Here is an 8,973-nt window from a genome sequence, read left to right as displayed (position 1 = left end):
GCTTGAAATAGGAATTTAAAATGAGAAAATTTGTGAGTCCTCACCCGAGTCGAGTATTAATTCTCAATTAACCTTTCTTAATCTACCATTGATCATTCTTAATTCTCCAATATTAATACACTCCCGATTCAAGTATAGTCTCGAAAAACTTGTACTCGTTGTTCCGAACTAAACGAATTTTTGAAAAGTGAATTTTTTTCCAACAAAACGCTTTAAAAGTATAAAAGAGGCATCGTTCCATATAAATGGATTTTAAATGATCGCAATGAATAATTCGGAGAAAATTAGTAAATAAATATTTAAATAAACTGGTAATATTCAATAAAATAAGAAAATTTTCGGGTTATCACAAATCTCTCTCCTCTTCTCTCTGCCGAAACCCTCCTTTTCTTCCTCTTTCGTTCTTTCTTTTCCTTTTTTCTGGTTTCTTCCCTCTTTCTGGTTTCTTTTTGTTGTTTCCTTCTCTTTGTTCAGCCTTCCCTTTCTTCTTTTCTCTCTCGATTCTCTATTTTTTCCCCCTTGCCCATAGCCTCTCTTCTCCCTTTTTCCTTGCTTCCCGTTTCTCTCTTTCGTTCCTGAAACCCCTCTTTTTCCCCAAGCCTCTCTTGTTTTTCTTTTCTACCCGAAGCCTCTCGTCAGCTTTTTTCTTGCTTTCTCCTTGCTTTTTCCTCATTTCTTCCCAAGGCTCCTCACCAGCTCTTTTCTCTTGCTTTAGCCCGTAGCTTCCTCTCCCCTTTCTTACTCTCTTTTCCAGGTTCTTCTCCTCTTTCCTTGTTTTTTCTTTTGTTCGAAACCCTTCCTTGTCCCTCAGTCTCTCCTCCCTCTATCTCTCACTCCTGGTAGCCTTTTCTTTTTTTTTCCCCTCCGGAACCCTTTCTTTTTCTCCCTTCTTTTCTCTTCCGTAGCTTTCTTGCAACCCCCAGCCGCCAAGCCCCTCCTATGTTTTCTTTTGTTTGTTGTTTTTTTTTTCAAATTTTCCTAGGTTTTCAAGTGTCCTATCCACCTATCCTCTAGATATTGTGGTATCAAAAGAAAAATAGAGACACTGGTCTCTTTTGCATGCACCCCACCTAGCCATGGTGCATGGCTTCCACCCATCTTCTTTTTATTTATTTATTTTTTGTTTTTTCAAAATCAATTTAAGTAAACAAAAATATTAATTCCTAATTGAAATTGCATTGGAAAATTTTCATTTATTTTAAAGAAATTGAATCTTAAAAGGAGTAAAAACAAAATTTTTGAATTTTTGTGAGAATTTTCTTTTTACAGAAATTTAATACAAAAAAATATTTTAAAAAGAAAAATGATAAACCTAATTTACTAAAATAAGCAAAAATAAACACTAACTATCATTTTGCAAACTTAGTCAACTAAAATAAAATAAAATAAGAACAATAATAAATAATATAAAGCTAAAATTGAATTAAATAAAATTGAAATTTTGGTGTCTACATGTTTTAGAGAGAGAATTTTTCCAGCAATAGTTTCTTGAATGAAACAATTCTTTTGGCTTGTTAAACCTATCTTTGAACATTTTAGAGTTGTCCTAAGGTGAACACCGACTTATCAATCGAGCATCACACTTGATTGTGGTGTTGTTCTTCCCTTCTTAATCATTATTGAGCAGTCCAAGATTGGTTAAGAGCTTCCATTCCAAATGTTGAACCTAATTTTAGGTCCGAGCTTGCGATTCTTGTTCTTGATTCATCTTGGAGGGTCGAAACTCATATCATTTGGTATCAATGCTAGTTGCAAGGTATCAATATTATATCCTTGTTTTTGTTAAGTTCTAGAGTTTATTGTCTCTGCATGTGTTACTTCTTGTTGACTCACATGTGTCTTTCTTTGTTGATCCATTAGTAGTTCTTGATTATTCTTTATTCTTTTCTTAATTCGTGTCTTGTTTCATCATTTTCATTGTTGATAAAAAGGAATCGTAATGTTCATCATTATTGTGGCAATATTGTTCATCCAAACGTTACTGCTCATTCAAAAAAAAGTAGTTATGTGTTCTTACTTCACATGTGTTCATGAGTCTTTCTTGAGAAATCCGAAGTACTTACCTAGGGTTTCTTGAAGAAGTTGAGTTCTTGATTAGGGTTTCTTCGAGTCTTGAGTTGTTTTTTGATTTGCAAAAGTTGTTTGTGCTTGATTCCTGAAGTTCTTGGAAGTTTCTTGAAGCAATTCCTTGCTATACGAAAATTTCTTGAGTTTCTTGAAACAAAAGTTGGAATTCTTGAAGTTCTTGAAATCTTTATTGGTGGTTTTGGAAATCTTGAATGAATCTGCCATCTTCTTGAAATCAAAGCCGACCCTTGGGCAAAACCCTAGAACCGAGGCTTGTGAAAAAAAAAATCAAACGGCCTTGATTCATTTTTGAATTTGCTAGCAATAAACCTGGAATTCAGTTTTGGAAACAAGAATCAAAAGGCGTGTGCAAGTGTGAAAAAAAAGCCACACATAATTAAGTTTGCAAATCAAAATAGGATTCTCTTGTGTAACTACTATAACTGATTTCCCTTGTCCAAATTCCACTTGGAAACCAACTAACCATCTCACAAATCCTTGTTTAGCAAGGAAACGGATAGAAGACCAGAAAATTTTGATCATTCCAAGTTCAAGCAGAATCAACTTTGCAAACTCAAATCAACTTTGCAAACTCAGAAAATCCAAACTAGGTTTCCAAATATGTTTGGTCTGATTTCTTGAGTCCAAACTTCTAAAATTCTCACGAAAATTTCCAGCATATTAGTGTTCAAAATTCCAAATTTTTCTGGTCCATCTTGACCGCATCATTGTCCTTGTTTTGCCACTAGGTCCGAAATTTCTAATTACTAAAATTTAGTGTTTGAGATTGGTGGGTTGAATTTTACCTAGAGGAAAGCTCTAGTTTATTAAGGGAAGCATGTAACAACCATTAGAATCTGATAGTAAGCTCATTAAAGTGATTGAGTGAAAACATGAGTATTGAGAGTAAACACTAAGGAAGTATGTGAGGAAATATATAGTAGTTTCTTTACTTTCTCTTTTTGCAAGTTTCCTTAACATGTCAAATAGAGAAGAATCCCATATTGTTGACCCTAAATTCTCCATGGAATCCATGATGAGTAAGTTTCAACGATTGATGAGATTAGAACTTGAGCCATTGCATGAACAGATAGATCACTTTGAGAACTCCCACAATAGAGTAGATTAAGCCATTGAAGGGATAATATGGATGAAATTGAAGCATCTAATGATGAATTTGAGGAGCAGGAGAGACAGCCTAGGGCTGCCCGAAACAACAATAGGAGAGGCGACGATCCTATTAAGGGTATAAAGCTGAAAATTCCTTCATTTCAAGGAAAATCCGATCTAGAAGCTTATTTGGAATGGGAGAGGAAGATAGAAATGATTTTTGAATGCAATAACTACATGGAGGAGCAAAAAGTAAAACTTGCAGCAATTGAATTCACCGATTATGCCATGATTTGGTGGGATTAATCGCATTCAAGTAGATGATGAAATCATGAATGTGCAATGGAAACTTGGGACGAATGGTAAGGGTGGATAAGGAGAAGGTTCTACCCAATTATTAGCATCGTGATTTACATTATCAGTTACAAACACTCACTCAAGGGAACATGTTAGTGGAAGACTATTATAAAGAGATAGAAACGGTCATGATGAGGGCCGACGTGCACAAAATTTGGAAGGGATAGTGTCAAGGTTTTTGAATGGAATGAGGCCTGAAATTGCTAAGGTATTTGAACTCCAACATTACATGGACATGGATGAGATGTTGGATGTGCCTCAAGAGGAGGGATAATACTTACCCAAACACTAACTACTAAGTTGGAAATTGGCAAAATTCCTGGCCAAGGAGAGAGGATAGATCCACGGTTCCTTCCAAGTCACTAAACCCAAGATCCAATGCTCCAAAACCAGTACTTAAACTCGAAACTAAGGCTGGTCAAGAAGATCTTAAGCCATGAAACCGAGACAACAAATGCTTTCAAGTGTCATGGAGTTGATCATATAGCATCTCAACGTGCTAACCAACGTTCCATGATCATAACATCCAATGGGGAGGTAGTAACAGATGATGAAGTTGAATATGAAGGCATGCCATCTTTAACTGAAGAGGAAGAAGAAGAATTGCCTACAAATAAGGAAATGGGTTGCTTGGTTGTTTGAAATGTGCTAGCTGCCCGAGCCAAGGATGAAGAGGATGTGCAAAGAGATGAAGGTTTTGGAGTTGTTCAAATGTCAACGATGGGAACGAGTAGTAAATGTGCTAATCAATGGCTCTATGAATTGGTAACACCTAGTAAATCTAATGTTGATGAATTAGCCATTGACAAGGTAAGTTCCCTACCTAAAGTCCTTAGTTATCATGGTGACATTAAAGACTCTAGTTTGCTTATGAAGATATGGAATCATTTTCATATGTCTTTGAATGTTTTTAGTTCCTACCTCGGAGTACTGTGTAAGCATCCTTAGTTCATAGTAAAAGTTGAGTCTTTTGTTTTTTTAACACGTGTTGAATTTCTTGAGTTAATTGGCATTATTTTTAAGGTTGTATACATATATAATGTAGATAATCAACTTGTGCTAGCTAAGTATGCATTTGTTTTTCATCTTAATAAGATTGTTGGTTTGCATTATATTGGTTATGCTAGAGTTAATTTTGGTCATTCTAAGAGTAATATGCACCAAAGTTGGAAATTTAAAACATAACTTGAGAAAACATGAAATCCTCCATAAAAGTCTTTTCCTTAGATTCTATAACATCATATATCAAATAAACTCAAAAATAAGGGAAGTAAGATAGGTTTTTCTAGCAAACTTTACCTCCTTAGCTCCAAAACCTAGAATGGAAAGTAATCAAGAAATGTTCAAAGGTTCTTTCCTCCAAGAACTCCTCCAAGAACTTCTCTAAGAACTTCCTTCCGAGGTTGCCTCGAGGATTGATGGAGTGGAGTAGGTTTTCTCTCTTGTTTTCTCACTAACTTAGACAAGAGCTGAAGGCTAGAAGTTGTTTTCTCTCCCTTTTCCTCTCTCTCAAATTTCAGCCAGCCCTCTCAAGAAAGAAGAAGAAATGGTGATGAAATAGAAGCTTGGTGGTGATAAAAATAAGTCTTGGTCAAGGTTGGATAGATGATTGACAAATGGCAAGCATACAAGTTAAGTCTATCTAATTGTCTCTAATTCACTGATATCTATCTCTTCCCCAATTCTCTCTTAACACCTCTTGTCACATAATTTCTTTTGCACAAAACTCTCTCTAATCCACGAAATTTATAGCATATATCTCACTAGTTCGTAAGATTAGCAGAATGCACTCTAAAACTCAACATGCAACAAGTTGAATGAGACAATAGGATAAAAATCATGATTCAACCATTAAATCAACCAAGAATTCAAGATAAGTAAGTTAAAATAAAAGATATAAAATAACTTTCGGGTCCTCACACTCTCTCCTCTTAAAAGAATTTCGACCTTGAAATTTTTATCTTTACTTGTAAACATTTCAGGATATTTCTTCTGTATTTCCTCCTCCAATTCCTAGGTTGCTTCTTCAGCCTCATGATTTTTTCCACAAAATCTTAACCAGAAGAATTTGTTTGTTTCTCAACTCTTTCACTTTTCAGTCCAAGGGTCACACAGATTGCTCTTCAAAAGTTAAAGACTCGTCAATCTCAATATTTTCTAACTGGAGTACGTGACTTGGATCTGGGTGGTATATCTTTAGTAATGATATGTGAAAAACATCATGAATTCTGGATTAATTTGCTGATAATTTCAATCGATATGCCACTTTTCCTATTCATTCGAGAATTTTGAAGGGTCCTACATATCTTGATTTAAGTTTCTTTCCTTTTCCTACCGTGCTGCTTCCCTTTAGTGGAGTGATTTTAAGAAACACTCTATCTCCAACTTTAAACTCCAAATCTTTTCTCCGATTATCTGCATAACTCTTTTGTCGACTTTGGGCTGTTTGAATCCTCTGACGTATTAATTTCACCTTCTCATATGCTTCTTCAATCCATGGTATCGTTGCTGGGTCTAGAACCTTTCTTTCCCCTACTTCATCCCAGTAAATTGGTCAGCGACACTTTCTTTCATGAAGAGCTTCGTACGATGCCATTTGAATGGAAGTATGATAACCGTTATTATAAGCGAACTCAATTAATGTCATATGTTGGCCCCAACTTCCTCTAAAATCCATGATACACGACCTTAACATATCTTCAAGGGTTTGAATGGTCCTCTCAGACTGCCCGTCTGTTTGGGGGTGATATGTTATACTAAAGTTCAGTTTAGTCCGTAAATTTTCTTGCAATTTTTGTCAACATCGAGATACAAATCAAGAATCTCTATCTGATACTATACTTACCAGTATCTCATGCAATCTCATAATTTCATCCATTGACAATTTAGTTAGTTTCTCCAAAAAATACTTCATATTCACTGGTAAGAAATATGCCGACTTGGTCAATCAATCAACTATCACCCAAACTGTATCATGACCTCTTTGAGCTCGTGGCAATCCCGACACAAAATCCATTATAATGTGCTCCCACTTCCACTCACGCATTTCTAGAGGTTGCAACAATCTTGAAGGTTTCTAATGTTCGGTTTTAACTTACTGACAAGTAATGCAAGTTTGAACAAATTGGACAATCACTGCTTTCATGTTATCCCATCAATATAGTCTTTTTAGAAATTGATACATCTTACTACTGCCAGGATACACTATATACTTGGAATGGTGAGTCTCTTCTAGAATTTCCTTTTTCAACCCTTTATCCTTTGGCATAACTATTAGATTTCGAAAACTTAATATTCCATCAAGACTCAAATTAAAATTTGGTAACTCCCCTTTCTGTACCTTCTCCAACACCCTTTGCATCATAGGTTCCTTCTTCTGAGCCTCCTCAATAAATCCAACAGTGTAAATCGCACTATGATATTCCCAAAAATCACTTTATATCGCTCGAGACGAGAGTTCCATTCACCGACCTTCTCTAACAAGTTTCACTCCTTAATCATTAATCCTGCTAATTGAGCCTTTCAAATTAGGGCATCTACCGCTACATTGATCTTTCCAAAATGGTAATTAATAGTACACTCATAATCATATAAAAACTCCATCTACCGACGCTGCCTCAAATTCAATTTCTTCTGGGAGAACAAATATTTAAAACTCTTAGGATTAGTGTATACCTCAAAAATCACCCCATACAGGTAATGTCGCTATTTTTTCAGAGCGAATACAACATCAACTAGTTCTAAGTCATGGGCCTGATAATTTTGCTCATGAGCTTTTAACTTTCGAGAGCCATATGCAATTATTTTTTTATTTTGCATTAATACATGACCTTTTCTCGATGCATCTGTATACACTATGAAACTATTCTTTCCATTTGACAAAGCTAAAGCTGGCGCCATGGCCAACCGTTTCTTGAGCTCTTGAAAACTAGTCTCATACCTCGAATCCCAAACAAATTTACCATACTTCTTTGTCAAATCAGTTAGAGACCCTATTATTTTTTAGAAATCCTTTAAGAATTGATGGTAATACCCCGTTAGACCCAAGAAACTATGCATCTCAGTAGGATTCTCTGGCTATTTCTACTTGGCAACGGTTTCTACTTTAGTCGGATCTACAATGATTCCATCCTTTGAAATTAAATGGCCTAGAAAAGATATTTTCTCCAACCATAACTCACATTTACTAAATTTGGCAAACAAGTGATGCTCTATTAAGATTTGCAATACCATCCTCAAATGTTACCCATGTTCTTCTGGAGTTTTTGAATAAACCAGAATATCATCAATGAATGCCACTACAAACTTATCCAAATAGGATTTTAAGATCCGATGCATCAAATCTATAAATACTGTTGGGGCATTAGTTAATCCAATGCAAACTCAAAATGTCCATATCTAGAATTAAAAGCGGTCTTTGGCACATTCTCTTTCTTGATTCTTAATTGATAGTACCCCTGTTTAAGATCTAGTTTAGAAAACACAATGACTCCTTGCAATTGGTCAAACAATACATCAATATGTGGCAAACGATATTTATTCTTAACTATAACTGCATTTAAACCCCAATAATCAATACACAGTTCTAAATTTTTGTCTTTCTTCTTAACAAAAAGTACTGGAGCTCCCTGTGGGGATTCACTCTCTCATATAAACCTTCGCTCTAATAAATCCTATAGTTGTAGTTTCTATTCCTTAAACTCGATAGGTGCCATCCGATAAAGAGTTTTGGAAAAGGGTGTTGTTCCAAGTACCAAATCAATCTTGAATTCTATCTCTCTCTCAGGAGGCAACGACACTAGTTCATTAGGAAAAATTTTTGGATACTCTTTTACCACCGACACATCAAGAAACAAGAAAGATGTAAACATAGGTTTCCTAGCAAAGTTTGCCTCTTCACCTCCAAATCCAAGGATGGCAAGCAAATCAAGAAAGATGCAAAGCTTTCTTCCCCCAAAAACTTCACCAAGAGCTTCCCTCCAAGCTTGATTCAAAATTCTACTGAGTAGATTAGGGTTTTTCTTTGGATTCCTCAAGAATCAAGGCTAAAAATTTGAGGTTTTCCTCTCCCCTTTTTGCTCTCAAAATTTCGGCCAAACAAAGGGAAAAATGGAAGAAAAATTGACAATAGAAAGCTTAAATTGGATAAGAATAAACTTAGTCTTGGTCAACAAAGATTGGATGATCGAAAAGTGGCAAAACAAGGTTAATGTTTATCTCTTTCTCTCTCTAATATCTCTAATTACCACAATATCTAGTGTTCTTCTAATTGCACAGAAGTTCCACTTATCCTCTGCATTTATTGCACACGCCTCACTAGTTGGTCACACTAATATAATGCACTATGAAACTGAACATGCACCAAATGAAACCTACACCAAGTTAAATAAGATAATAGGGTAAAAAGCATGACCCAACTAGTAAAGCAACCAAAAATGA

The sequence above is a fragment of the Coffea eugenioides genome, unplaced genomic scaffold, assembly GCF_003713205.1.
Source record: "Coffea eugenioides isolate CCC68of unplaced genomic scaffold, Ceug_1.0 ScVebR1_129;HRSCAF=551, whole genome shotgun sequence".
In the NCBI taxonomy this organism is placed as follows: Eukaryota; Viridiplantae; Streptophyta; class Magnoliopsida; order Gentianales; family Rubiaceae; genus Coffea; species Coffea eugenioides.
Note: the sequence above shows the minus strand (reverse complement) of the source record.